The sequence below is a fragment of the Protopterus annectens genome, chromosome 10.part0 (genome assembly GCF_019279795.1).
Source record: "Protopterus annectens isolate FY-2018-M chromosome 10.part0, PAN1.0, whole genome shotgun sequence".
Classification (NCBI taxonomy): Eukaryota; Metazoa; Chordata; order Ceratodontiformes; family Protopteridae; genus Protopterus; species Protopterus annectens.
In genome coordinates, this window is record NC_056744.1 from 614876430 (window position 1) to 614890846 (window position 14417).

The 14417-nt window shown below is 41.2% G+C and overlaps 1 protein-coding gene across 1 annotated transcript in view; it reads right to left on the minus strand.

The window, feature by feature from the left end:
* Nucleotides 1-14417, minus strand: part of ST3GAL3 (ST3 beta-galactoside alpha-2,3-sialyltransferase 3) — a 3995325-nt gene that overhangs the window by 1675613 nt on the left and 2305295 nt on the right. The window lies entirely within an intron of this gene.

The following is a 14417-nucleotide window of genomic DNA, read 5'->3' on the forward strand; positions in this document are numbered from 1 at the left end:
AACCATAGAACCAGTAGGATGTTCCACGGTTAAGCAGAAAAAAATGACTGATTCTTGGAGAAGCCTGGCAGCAGTAGTCAGTAAAACAGGTAAGTAGTAAAAGCTAGCTTTTTCCCTATAAAATACAGTAACAGGCACTTTAAACACTTTCCCCAACCCCCAAAAGAAAAATAATACAACTTTTACCACATAAAAAGTAGTTTTAAATAAGTTTTAAATTAATGTTATGTACTTACCACAGTAATAAATCCATGTTGTCTGATTTTTGTCCAGTTCAACACGTGGGTTTTTGGATCACATCGGATCCAGCCTCAGCACCATCTCTGAAGATTCATGGGTCCAGGCATGTAAATCCTCCCTTACCCATAATTCCCTCCACTCCACCTTAGTACCTCAGATTGAGTTTGCCCCACAAACTAGAAACTTTAGTGGTATAATAACCCTTTCAAGTTAAATACTAACTTGACAAGAAACATCTATGAGAGGATCACATAAACAGAGTGTCAGTCAGATCCATTTGATCACCAGAAGCTAACAGATGATAATCTGGAAGGGGAAGCAAAGAGGGAAGTTAAACAGGACAAAAATCAGACAACATGGATCTATCGTTATAGTATAACTTAATATAATTTTCATATTCAGTATTGTCTATTTTTGTCAGATTCAACACATCGTATGGATTCCCAGCTGTTCTTACCTGGGTGGTATCAAGGAAAGACATTCTTGAGAAAAGTGGTACCAAAGGAGGAATGTAATCTAGATTGTACATCCAATTTATAATAAGACACAAAGGTGTGAACTGTTGACCAGGTTGCAGCAGCACAAATATCATCACTGGAGAGTCTTTATGAAGGCTGTTGAAGTGGCAATTCCCCACATAGTAAACAATACTGAATCAACTGAATTGAAATGAATTTTGCACCTAGGGGCACATCGGGGATTTGGGTTAAATGATATGGTCCCTCTTAACCCAGTGTTAAAGGCTAAAAAACTTAAACATTAGTTTTTTACCCTTGACATGCATTTTAGCAGTGTTTTTAAATATTTTTTGTATGGGCTTAAATGATGTTTAATATTTATAATTATATTTATTATATGCACTGTATAAATGACAATATACAGTTACATGAACGTTTTTGGGAAGCTCTTACTTTAATTTAATTGGCTAGCATTTTGGAGGGAGTTTTAAATCATCTGATTGGAAGTTTTTTACTGACTATATATATATATATATATATATATATATATATATATATATACTTTAAAATATATATATTTTACTGAATATATATATATATATATATATATATATATATATATATATATATATATATATATATATAAAACTTTGAACACTTTATATAGTTTTTTGCATCTGAGGAAGTAATGGTTACATTACGAAAGCACTTACACTGAATAAATGTCGGATTTTTAAGAAGTTGTCCGTTGCCTTCACTACTGTTTTTTTTTTTTTTTGTGGATTTACTTGAATTATTCACTGCACCTTGGTTTGTGGGACTACTGGACTCTGCTTTGATACGTTTTGGTGTTGTGAGTATGGCAGAAGGCAACAGTAGAAATGTTGAAAGTGAGACTTTATTATCCAGTACACAGCTGGTAAACAAGAGACTGGGTGAATGTTTGATGGAGCAACATAATCTGTTGTTGACAGGTGACCCTCCTGATCCAGCTGAAACGTTTGTGCAAGACAAGGTACCTGATATTAAGATACGTGAGCTACAAAGAACTTTTGAAAATGACATGTTTAAATATAAACAGCTCCAGTATCAGCGTTATCATTTTGAAGCCTGCTTAAACAAATGTGTTGTTCCTAGAGGACTTAGGGTCCTGAATATGCCTACTTATGGTAATACCTTTCCACAGTTGTTGGCCAAATGGCAAAAAATTAACTTGCAAACTAGTAGGCAGTATATGCAGCTCCTCATAAACTTTTTCCAGCCAATGGAAAAGGAGCTGTGTGACAGTGTAATAAACCGGCAGTCCGAGATTGAACAAGCCCTAGGTAATGATTGGGCAGATGTTTACTTAAATGAGCTACTCGAGAAAGTGACTGCTTATGAAGGTAAGCGCTTGCATAAAAAAAAGAAAAAACTTGCGAGAGATATTTTTGATTTCTCGCATCAACATGTATTTACTTGGCCCAGGAATCGGGCCATTCCAGCTACTGTTGAGACCAATCGCGATGCAGTAATTGAGCAGGCTTCCAATCATAGGAGAGACGTGGAAGTGACATCCAAACCTGAGCAAATGATTAACACTGAACTGATGGAACCTCCTTCATCTGTATACTCGACTCCATTGGTTCAAATACCTTCAGCGCATAATGTGGAGTCGGCCCCTCCCATAGTTGAATCCGGGCCGGTGGTGAGATGCAAGATTTTATCAGGGAAGCAGGATCCTCAAGAACAGTTTTTTTCTATATTTCCCCTGCCGTTTTGAGCGACATGCAAGAGGTCTTTCGAAACAGGTATGCAAGCAGGAGGACAGAAAAGGAAAGATCCACCTGTAAATACACAAATGAGAACACTGAAGAAAATGCGGGGATTCGAAGGACAGGTTTAGTGTGGAACATTTCACAGTATGAACTGACATCAGCTGAGAGTTCTTTGCTCTCAAAAGGTATGAACTTTATTCCCACTATAAAATCAGACCAGTGATCTATTAATAGAGTTACGGCTTTTTGCATGCAATGTAGCTTTGAGGAAGGCTTATAAGGGTGAAAGCAATAGGAATGTATTTGTTTATAGGAAACCAAGTTTGTTTGTGCCTGTTTTGCCATCAAATGTCGAAATATTTCTACAAGCCTGCAAAAATGAATTGTATGACAGTTTTAACAATGTACATGTTAAGAAAACTAGCAATTTGACTAAAGCTGAGCAACTTGCTATTGTTAATTTCCAGAATAATAAGGACATTGTGATTCATCCTGCTGACAAGGGTGGGCCTGTAGTTGTATTAGATGCTGTTTTTTACTTCAATTAAATAAAATGTATGCTTTCTGATTTAAATGTCTACAAACCTGTCAATATGGATGACATCCAAAGAATGATTATTAGCGTCCATAAGACTCTTTATGAAAGTATGTGCTTAGGGCATTTGACTAAAGAATTGTTAAACTATTTCCTTGTGAATAATCCCCTCAAACCTCGTATGCATGGTCTTCCCAAAATACATAAAGACCCCCTTAAACCCAAGTTTAGACCTATAGTGGCGGGTGCAGGGTGGCTCACTTAACCGATTTCTATATTTTTGGACAAAGAGCTTAGAAAAGTTTTGGAAGGCCATCAAGTTGTATTAAGAGACATGGAACACGTCTTAGTTGATCTTTATGTTTTTACATCAGGTCAAGTGGACAACAAGTTTGATTTGTTTGCAACCTTAGATGTAGCATCCCTCTTCACATGCATTCCTAACACAGAAGATTTAAAAATGGTTAAAATATGTCTACCTAGGCATGGATCCTATGATGAGCACAGAGTAGATTTTATATGCATGCTCCTAGAGTTGGTATTAGAACATAATGCGTTTCTCTTTGATGAGGAAATACTATTGGCAAGTAGCTGGAGTGGCAATGGCCACCAGTTGTGCAAATTCATACGTTAGTTTTGTCTTGATGGAGTGGGAGATGGATGTTATACAAGTAGGGGGTGACTCCAGTGTTAGATTTTATAGAAGGTTTGTAGACAACCTTTTTATAGCATGAAAAGGTGAATATGAGCAACGTATGTACTAGGTTGACTACTTAAATAACAGTAGTCAATATTTGAAGTTTACATGCCAGAGTTCAGCATCCAGGATTAGTTTCCTCAATGTAACAGTATTTCGAGAAGGAGTAGACTTGCACACTTGTATACATAAGAAAGATTGCTACCATCCTTCATTTCTGGACCGATACAGTATGCACCCACCACATACATTTAAGAATGTAGTGGAAGGACAAGCATTAAGGCTATCTAGACGGTCATCTCTAGACACTGACTTTAAACAGGCAATGGAATGCTTGAATGAATCCTTTGTTAACAGAGGCTATTCAAGAACGGAAATCAACCATGCTTATTCAAGAGTAAGATATGAAAGAGAAGGAAAGAGGAAACCCTATTTTTCTGAGGGGAATAAGGTCTTGGGACAGAAAGCAGATGAGAATTCAGTAGTTCCTATGATTTAACACTACACTCATGATATAGGCTTTGTCAAGCATGTCGTAAATAGGAATTAGCATATTCTTCTTGTAGATGACAAGACTAATGGAATAATAGGAAACAGACCTAATTTTTTTTTTTTTAAGAATAGGTTGAATCTTAAGCAACAGCTGTCTTACCCTAGGAACAATAATCCTTCCACTACCATGAATATTGAAACATGAAGGTGTGGAGCCTGCACCTTCTGTTCATTTATAGATTAATCTAAATATTTTAGGCACCCTGACACTATGCACCTCTGGCAGATCAAATGTAGTGCTGACTGTAATACTAGGAATGCAGTATATATTGCCCACTGTGAGTATTGTTTTAAATTCTACGTGGGAAAAACTAATTGTTGGCTCAGGGAAAGAATCAGAGATCATATGTATTGTGTAAGGAAGGGCCAAGACTACAGTGCTATAGCTAGGCATTTGTTAACGGACGGTGATAGGCATAGGTTCTTGTTTCATGTGCTTCAAGTTCAACCAGATAGTGTCTGGATGGGGACATAGTAAATAATACTGAATCAACTCAATTGAAATGGATTTTGCGCCTAGGGGCACATCGGGGATTTGGGTTAAATTATATGGTCCCTCTTAACCAAGTGTTAAAGGCTAAAAAACTGAAACATTAATGTTTTACCCTTGACATGTGCATTTTAGCAGTGTTTTTAAATATTTTTGTATGGGCTTTAATGATGTTTATTATTTATAATTATATTTATAATTATATGCACTGTATAAATGACAATATGCAGTTACATGAATGTTTTTGGGAAGCTGTTACTTTAATTTAATTGGCTAGCACTTTAGAGGGAGTTTTAAATCATCTGATTGGAAGTTTTTTACTGACTTGTATATCAAACTTGAGCATTTTATGTGGTTTTTGTGTCTGAGGAAGTAATGGTTACATTACGAAAGCTCTTACACTGAATAAACGTCGGATTTTTAAGAAGAAGTTGTCCGTTGCCTTCACTACTGGGTTTTTTGTGGATTTGCTTGAAGCATTATAGTTAAATCCCAAGTGGGAGTAGGATCCTTTAACAGGGGTCTAAGTACAAAGGCTCCCTTAAGAAAGGCTTTATATAGTTTAGAAGAAGCTGAGGTAGTGTTATTCTCTCCAAGGTGGAAATTAGAAATAGCAGCCAACGGCACTTTATTAGTTGAAAAACTAGCACATTCAGTGAAAACTGAAGCTAAAAATTCAAGGATAGATGGCACAGTGGAAAAAATAGGGTCCAGACCCTTGCTGATGGCCCAGAAAAGTAATTTCTTCCATTTGCTTTTGTAAATCCTTCTAGTAGAAGCTTTTGAGAAGATAAGATATGATGTACCAGAAAGGACAGCTTGGACTGGCCAGCAATCAATGGATTTGGAGAAACCATGCAGTTAGCTTGAGGCCTGTTAAGTCTGGATAAGTCATACCAGTAGGGTGAGACAGGCGGTCTGGAGTGGGATCCAGTATCCAGTGCAGATGTAGATAATAAGGTGAGAGGAAGGGGAACCAGATCTGACAAGGCCAGAAGGGTGTAATGAGGATAACAGTGCTCTTCAACCAGAATTCTTTCTGTAGAAATTTTGGAATGATGGGTAATGGTGGGTAAGCATAAAGAAGACCAGAGGGCCAGTTATAGGCTATAGCATCTCTCAGTGACTTCTCCATTGGAGGGATCAGGGAAAAGAACCTGCTGCATTTGTATTTAAGGAGGAGTGGAAAATAACTCACAGCACACATAGCCCCACTGACAGAACATCCTGTCAGTCACTCTGACATTGACAGACTACTCGTGAGGCATCAGAATGGACCTGCTTAGTTTGCCTGCAATCATGCTGGATTTTCCTGGAATGTGCATTGCTATTAGAAAGTGACTGGAAGAGACTGCCCACTGCCACACTCTCACTGCTTCTCAACAAAGAGGGTAAGGTCTGGATCATCCCTGTTTGTTGATGTACCAGACCACTGACATATTGTCTGTTTAAATGGCAACTGCCCTGAATGGGAGAACATCCTGAGAGGCCTGCAGTGCTAGGAGGACTGCTCTTATCTCCAACACACTGGTATGTGATTTGGCCTCTTCGGAAGAACACATACCTTGGACTGTCCTCCTCAAGTAGTCCCCCCCAATGAGAGGTGGCCATGGTCACTGTGGCTGTGGGCAGGGGAAGAACAAACGTATGGCCTTCGCAGAGTTGATTTGAATGACTCCACCACAGAAGATAATCGTTTGCACACTTGTGTAATCTTGACTGGTGTGTTCAACGGATGATGAAGAATGGACAATTGGACTGAAAGTGTCCATTGAAAAATTCACATGTGGAATCTGGTCAGAGGAACTACAGTGATAGCTGCTATTGATCCCAGGGCTTGCAAGATTAACCAGGCTGAGAGAAAAGAACTCTGAATCACTTTCTTTACCTGGGACCACAGTGTTCATATTCAAGTAGAGTGAAGAGAGGCTGACTGACTGTGTCCAGATGAGCACCTATGAACTCCAGGCTCTGCATAAGTGTAACCTGAGATTTGTTGTAATTGACAGTGATCCCTAGATGAACACACAACTGGAGCAAGTAGTCCCTTGCCTGCAGAAGTCGCCACCTGGTTGGGGTAGTTAGGAGCCAGTTGTCTAGATATGGAAACACTAGGAATCCCAGCAGTTTCAAGTGAGCTGCTGCCACTGCCATGTATTTAGTGAACACCCTGGGGGCTATGGTGAGACAAAAGGGCAGTAATCTGAACTTATACTGACTGGCTCCCAGCCAGAAATGCAGATATCTTCTGTACTGCCTGCTAATTTTGATGTGACAGTACACATCCTGAAGATCTATCGAGCACATCCAACTGTTTTTTTGTAGCAGAGGCAAAATGGACTGAACAATGACTATCTAAAACATTGAATACTGTAACTGATTTCATTTGCTGAGATCCAGAATTGGTCTCACGTCCCCTGTCATTTTTGGCACCAAGAATAATCTTAAGTGCTGGACCCTCTCTGGTCTGGGGGGACCTCTTGGATGACTCTTTCTTTCTAGCAGCTTTTTTATTTCAAGAGATGCTGCTTCTCTCTGACTGGGTGGAACATCAGGGATTTTCTTCACATTGGTGGGAGGAGTTAGAGAAAATGGTATGGTATGGTATACCCTCTGGATACAATCTCTGCAATCAAGAATCTTTTGTAATATATGGCCAGGTTATCTGATGCAGAGACAAATGTCCCATAACTGCTTCCAGAGGGAAACAGTCGAGCCTCCTTTCAGGAGTGCTGATAGGGCTTACCTGAGAAGGAATCCCTGAAGCTCTGATTCTGTGGGTCACCTCTACAGCAAGGACCGCGTCTTTCATTATAGTTCCCCCCTCTGCCTCTGGGGGAAATATCTACGCATGAACCATGAAAAGGACCCTGGAATTTCTTAAACTACATTTTCCTATCTCCTCACTGATTATCCTCACTGATTCCCAGAGAAAGGTCTTTGAAGGGTTGAAAAACATACACTAACAGACCGGGTCTTTCCCTCTTGTTCAAACCTGGAGAGCATATCTTTACCTTGGAGGTGAACAGGGAAGATCCATCAAAGGGCACACTGATGAGGAAAGACTTAAAAGGTTTTGCAAAATCAAATAATCGCAACCAGGCATGACTCCCAATGGCTAAGCCTGAACCCGCAGACCATGAAGTACCTTCTGCTGCATAAGAAATTAACCTCATGGACACATCTGAGATGGATTGGAGGGTGGCCAGTTGTGAGGAGATTCTATTTACATCTTCGGATGACATGGACCCACAAAGAGATTTGGCAAGCTCCTTGGTCAGATGTTTTTGTAATCTCATAAAATGTGCCAAATAATTCAGCAACCTAAGTACAAACGTCACTGAATTGTATACAAGCTTCCCAAAGCCATCCAAAGCCCTTGACTCTCTGTTAGGGGGATGGACAGAAGAATTCTGTTCTGCCAGTTCCTTCTTTGTGGCTGCACCATGGCATCAAATGGGACTCCCTTGCTCAAGTGTGCGCAGTCCTTAAGGGAGGCAAAATCTTGACTGATCTTTTCGGTATTGGCTCTATAGTGTCTCGATCCTTCCATGCCCAGTGAGAAACAAGGTCAATGTGCTCATTGGCTGGGGGGGGGGCACCCAAGAAGTAAATTGTCTAGACCCAAAAGCCTCCAGGAACACAGATTCATCCTGGAAGAGGGTGTTGGCGGAACTACCTTTTTGCTTTAGTAGCTGCAGGATGTCTCCGAAGAAGACATCTTCAGGTGGTGATCTGGGGGACCCTTCCCTCTCATCAAAATTGGTGTCCTCTTTGAGAAATTCCTGGGGGGATTCTAAGTGCCTCCTCTTACACGTTCTCTTCTGAGGGACTTTCTCAGTGTCTTAAGGAGGAAAGGACAGCTGACCACAGACTGTTTTAAGGAAATCTATAGGCAGCATTATCCATTAATTTCATTATGCAATAACTAGCAGCCCTCACAGTCAACAAACAGCATAAGGTAAAAATGAAAGGCTCTGCTTACCTTAAACAAAGCTGCAGTGCTAACTTGGGTCTTCACAGAGAAATTGGAATGCAAATGCATCTTCAATATTTCAAAAATCTGATGGTCTTTCTTGCTGAGTAGTGATTGTTTGGAGTTGGCAGGTTATGCCCAAATGACTGCTGCTTCTAGATAGATTACACTACTTGGACAGAAGTTTTCTAGCATTGTTTCTGAGAGGCTGAGATTATTTAAACAACTGATGATGGAAGCCTGGTGTCTCTGGCCATTGGCAGAACTGGGGGAGCCAAGCAGATAGTTTCATAGATTTCTGGTCCAGAGGAGACAATCCAGCTGGGTGAGTCAAGAGATTTGGGTACTAATCCAACACCTATGGGGATGTACTAGTAGAGGCCACAAGGTCAGAGGGGAGCAATGAGGATCACTCTTGTCTTGCATTTTCTTCCTTTCTGGATGCATTTGTTCAGTATGGGTAACAGGGGAATGCATAAAGGAGACCTGGGGGCCAAATATAGATTACAACATCCCTCTGTGACTGTTCCTGTTGAAGGATCAAGGCAAATTAACTGTTGCACTTGCTGTTCAGGTAGGAGGAAGAGGTTGCAGCAAGGTTGGTCCAGACAATGGAACATCACAGCTGCTGCTGTTAGATTGAGGGCCCTCGTGAGGTGTTAAGAAGGTTTTGCTCAATTTGTCGGCTAATACACTGGATGCTCCAGGGATATGCACTGCTATCATAAATCAGTGCAAAGACATCGCCCACTGTCATACCCTTATGGCTTCCTAACAAAAAGAGTGCAAGCGAGTTCCACCCAGTTTGTTGATGTACCAGACTACTGCCATGTTGTCTGTCTGTCTGGAAATCACACCCTTGTGAAGAACATCCTAAAATGCCTGTAACGCTAGGAGGACTGCTCTCTTCTCTAAGAAACCGATGTGAAGATTGGCCTCTAGATGCAAACAGAAATCTTGGAACATTCTCCCTTTGAAATGCTCCCCCATCCTGGAAGGGAGGCTCCCATAGTTACTACAGCCACTGGCGGATCCATGTACAAAAGCTGACCTTCCTTCACTAATGAAAGTTTTATCCACCGGCTGATAAAAATCTCTGCATATTTTAGTAATGCAAATTTTGGTATGTAATGAGTAAACATTTTGATACTATTGTACAGAAAGAGTCCATTGGAGTACCCACATGTAGGACCTCGCAAGTGAAAACAGTAAGATTATGGAGGCCACTAGACCTAAGATGCTGAAGTACCTGTTTAGCTACCAGGCATTGGGAGACCACTCTGGAGTGGGGTAAATGGGCAATTTGTAGTGCTGAGTCCAGGTGGCATCCAATGAACTCTATTTGTTGTGATGGGTCCGTGTGGCTCTTGGGTAAATTTAACATGATTCTCACTGCATTAGGTGGAGCAGAAGGTCCAGATGTGTAACAGTAAATAGTTAGAGGTAGCAGTGAGGAGCCAATCATCGAGATATGGGAAAACTTAGAACTCAAACAGATGTAAATATGCTACAACCACTGCCATTATCCTGATAAGCACTCTGGGGGCAGAGGTGAAACTGAAGGGTAGCACTCTGAATTGGTAATAACTGGCTCCCACGATGGACATTGAGAAACCTCCTGGAATGCTTCTCTATTTTTATATGATAGTATGTGTCCTGCAGATCTACTGAGCACATCTAATCACCCTTCCTCAGAAGAGACAATATGGGCTAGACCATGACCATCTGGAATTTTGTCTGTTTTAAAAACTGGTTTAGACAACTCAAATCTAGAATAGGTCTGAGGTTCCCTATCTTCTTGGGTACCAAAGAGAACTTTGAATAGAATGCAGGCTCTAACTGGTCTTTGGGGACTGGTTGGATGATTCTTTTTTCTAACAGCTTGGAAATTTCTGCTGCTGTAGGTTCTCACTGACTGGGTGGAACATCAGGAACTTTTTTTTTTTATTGGGGGAAATGAAAAGGGAATTGACTAGTCACCAAAAATTATGTTTAACACCCAGGAATCTGTTGTTATGTTTTTCTAGGCTTGCAAGTGCATTGATAAGCACCCACAAATGTCTCCAGAGTGTAGCAGCTGGGCAACTGTTCAGGAACTCTGGTAGGGATTTTCAGTGAAGGGACTGTGAAAGCCTTGGTTCTGCAGTCCACCTCTGCCTCTTGGGTGACAGCTATTAGAGTTACTTGATCCTCTGCCACGAGATAGTCTATCCCCACAAGTGTCATAATAACAACCCTGTGATTTGTGAAACCACATCTTCTTGGCACCCCTTTGATTCCTAGAGAAGATCCTTTGTGGGGTGGAGAAATGGATTCCCACTGCAGAGAGAGTTTTTCCATCTTGTTGACTCCTGGTTAGAGTGTCTTTTACCTCTGGCCCAAAAAATATGGAACCACCAAATGGGACATTAACAAAAGACATCTTAAAGCCTTCAATAAAGTCATAAAGGTGCATCCAGGCATGTCAGTGTACAGTAATGCCAGTGGCTGCTGCCCTCACAGTACCATCAGTTGAGTTAGATAGCAGTCCCATGGCAATGTTTAATACAGACTGAAGGGAAGTAAGTTGGGAGTCCACAGTCTTCTGAACATCTACAGGCAGGTTAACAAACACTGACTTGGAGAGCTCCTTAGTTAAGTCTCTCCAGAATCATGTTACATGAGTCAAACAGCTCAGTACTCAGAAAGCGAAGGTTACTGAAGTGTATGTCCATTTCCTAAACCTGCCCAATCCTCTGGACTCCCTGTTAGAGGGGTGGACAGAGGAACCTTCATCCAGTGATTCCTTCTTGGGGGCTGCCACTTCCACAAAAGCATCTATCGGTGGACCTCTGTTCTAATGCATCCTGTCCTTAGGTAATGGCAAGATCCTATCTGGTTTATTTGGTATTGATTCCATCACATCAGGGTCCTTCCTTTCCCACTGAACCATAAAATCAGTCAGGGCCTCAACAGGTGGTACAATCCATGATTAAGTTGGGCTGAGCTGAGTGGTAACACCTTATTTGACACAGTCAAAACCCTTTCAAAAGCATCGAAGGCTAAAGCCACCAGCACTGATGGTTCTCAGCCCCAAGGCCTATCTCAGATCTGAGCTATTGAGGGCCGAGGCCCCAAGACAGAAAGATGTCTCTGATAACTTAGGAGTCAACCCATCCCCCTCAAGTCCTGGTGCTTCTGCTATGAGACTGCTCCCAATCTAAACACATCAGAGTCAAAGGAGATAAAGATACAGTCGGAGATGAAGTAGCACCAACTGTTGGTTCCAGCATAAGTGCACCAGGGCAGGATGGATTCAGGACAGCCAAGTCCAATGGACCAACCAGTACTGGAGAGAGAGGAGGAGGGGTTGTTGGATGAGTACTTTGTGCATTCAAAAGTGACTGCACCAAGAGAACCCCAAGCTGAATTTGCATTCTCAAGGACTTCCTCATCATTCTATCAATGTCTTGCTTGGTAAGGCTTCTGGAAAGAAGCCACAGAGGTTGGTCTTGAAAATTGTTCTTCCTGTAATATAGGAGAATGCAGCCTCGTGCTTATCAGTTCTGATGAGAATTAAAGCTGAGAAGAAGAAGGTCGGGTCCAAAAGACTAAAGGCACTGACTTCCTAGATGCTTTTAGTCTAGAGAGAAAAAAAAAAAAAAAAAAAAAAGAATCTGGAAAGACAAGCCTCTCAGAAGGACAGGAGCATCTGATGAAACAGCAAAGGATGTACTTTCTGATGAAGAGCCCTCGTAGAATGCGTCTGATGTTCCAGGTGGCAAACAAGATCTAAGTTACTACGAAGGAGTGGAGGGAATTATGGGTAGGGGAGGAGTCAGAGCCATGGATCTGTGACGCTTCTGAAACAGTGCTGAGGTCATATCTGATTGGATCCAACAACCCATGTGTTGAATTGGATGAAAATAAGCAGCACTGGATCAACTATTTTTTTTTTACCACAAAAGAATAAGTGATGCTCCCATTTAAAAGTAATTAAAAGTCACATGACGGTCAATAAAAACACTTTTCCTTAACTTTAAAATTAATGCTTTACAGAAAAAAAAACAATTTTTGGCAGAAAAAGTAAGGGGGAAAGTTTCATCCCTGAAGGGAATTTATCTGTCCAGCAATGAAACAGTGTTAGCCTGAAGTCGATGCTTGAAAGCCCACAACAGGAGTGATCTTCAATGGCAGGAAAGCTCTGAATTGCTTGGCATACAAACCTGACTTTTTAGTAAGTTCAGGTTGAGCTGACTAATGGTTTGGGCATGAGGAAGGTGCCATGAAAGCTTTGGAAGCTGGCCAGCTGTTATAGTCCTTAACAAGATATAAACTGTATAGTTAAGGCTACTACAGCTGTGATCCATATGACAAAGAAGTAGTAGTGTTACAGAGTTAAAGTCTATATAGTCTCCTAATCTACATATTTACAAATCATAGTCAACTATTTGGGAAAGCAGATCAATACTTCCTGTAGGTGTTACCAGTGTTGGCCACATTGTGTTAGCATAGGCATCCCTCCCTCCTTTGTCATTGTCCTACAAACAACCACACAGTAAAACACACACTACATACTCCATACCTGTCACTTTGTCAGACTATCCATAATGTATCCGTTTTCCCTGCCCAGGAAATTCTTGAATGATTGCAGCCATTCCTTAGTGCCAGACATTTGAGTTTCACACTTCATATCCTTCATTAAATGCATGCTAGGCAAAACCTTTCTGCTTGCACTTTGAGGCTGAGAGGTATGCTTAATGTTTTCTGTACCTCCCTCATACATCTGAAACTGTTCAGGCACTGCAGAGAAATGAGAGCCTCAATATATGTTAAGAATATCTTATCCGTTAGCACAGCGAGCTAATGCAGAGGTTTCATATGTCAAAAGTGCAGTGTTCAGACTCCCCCCACTCAGATTATTTTTTCACTTATTTATACTTTATCCCTGGTGTCTAGTGGCTCCCTGCTCTATTTTTAAACTTTGTGGCTTTAAGGCATGTAATATTGAGTATCTGTAGTATATAGTGTCCTCCCTCAACCCACGTTAGGTTTATATGTCAATCAGGCACATTAAGCAGATTAATTCCTGGTATCTATACTGTTTCCCCAACACTGTGTGCTACTCATGCATGACTGTAAACAGGTTATCACTGGTGGCTAGTGGTTCCCCTCACCCTCAACCCCCTACTGTTTAACTGCCACTCAGGCATGAGTATAGAATTATATCCCTGGTGACTAGTGATTCCCCCCACCCTCGATCCTGCATTCTGTTTAAGTGCCACTCAGGTACACCTATAAACAGTTTTCCCTTATGGATAATGATTCCCCCACCCAATGCTGAACATTCTGCTTTTTAGTTAAGGTGTGTGGAAGTATTATGGCCACCCCAAACCACACACAAAATAGTGTCTTCCCCATTTGATTGCTTTCACAGACACACTCATCCAATCTCCCACTTACACACCTACCTAATGTACCCTCTCACTAACTCCCATACTGATACCTCCCAGGCATACAAAACTCACTTATACACCCAAACCTGCAGCCCCTGGCACACACATACACACACACACACACACACACACACACACACACACACACACACACACACACACACACACACACACACACACACACACACACACACACACACACACACAAACACACCACCTAATCCTCTTTACCTCTAAATATCCCAGAAGTTATCTCTACCACAATGGAGGAACACAA